Source organism: Arachis duranensis, chromosome 9 (genome assembly GCF_000817695.3).
Source record: "Arachis duranensis cultivar V14167 chromosome 9, aradu.V14167.gnm2.J7QH, whole genome shotgun sequence".
NCBI lineage: Eukaryota > Viridiplantae > Streptophyta > Magnoliopsida > Fabales > Fabaceae > Arachis > Arachis duranensis.
Window position 1 is genome coordinate 6,084,254 of NC_029780.3, and position 226 is coordinate 6,084,479.

At 27.4% G+C, this 226-nt stretch overlaps 2 protein-coding genes across 2 annotated transcripts in view; both read right to left on the bottom strand.

The window, feature by feature from the left end:
* The window catches only part of LOC107464407 (disease resistance protein RPV1), a 65,803-nt gene that overhangs the window by 17,650 nt on the left and 47,927 nt on the right, over window positions 1–226 (bottom strand). The window lies entirely within an intron of this gene.
* The window catches only part of LOC107464298 (disease resistance protein RPV1-like), a 13,623-nt gene that overhangs the window by 7,895 nt on the left and 5,502 nt on the right, over window positions 1–226 (bottom strand). The window lies entirely within an intron of this gene.

Consider the following 226-nt stretch of genomic DNA (forward strand, 5'->3'; position numbering starts at 1 on the left):
TAATTGGATTGGTTTAAATTCCGCAACTCCAAAACTAATACCTGAACTAATTAAAGTCGGGTTTAATCAAGTCCAGCTCCAGAATTTTAGTGTTTGTGTAGCAAAATTTTTTATATTTTGTGGTTAAAAATTTTTGTGCTTTCATTTAGAGGGTCAAAGTATTTGATCTAAAATTCGTTTGAGAGTAATTTAAATGTTTACTCATAAAAATATAAATAAAAGCTGA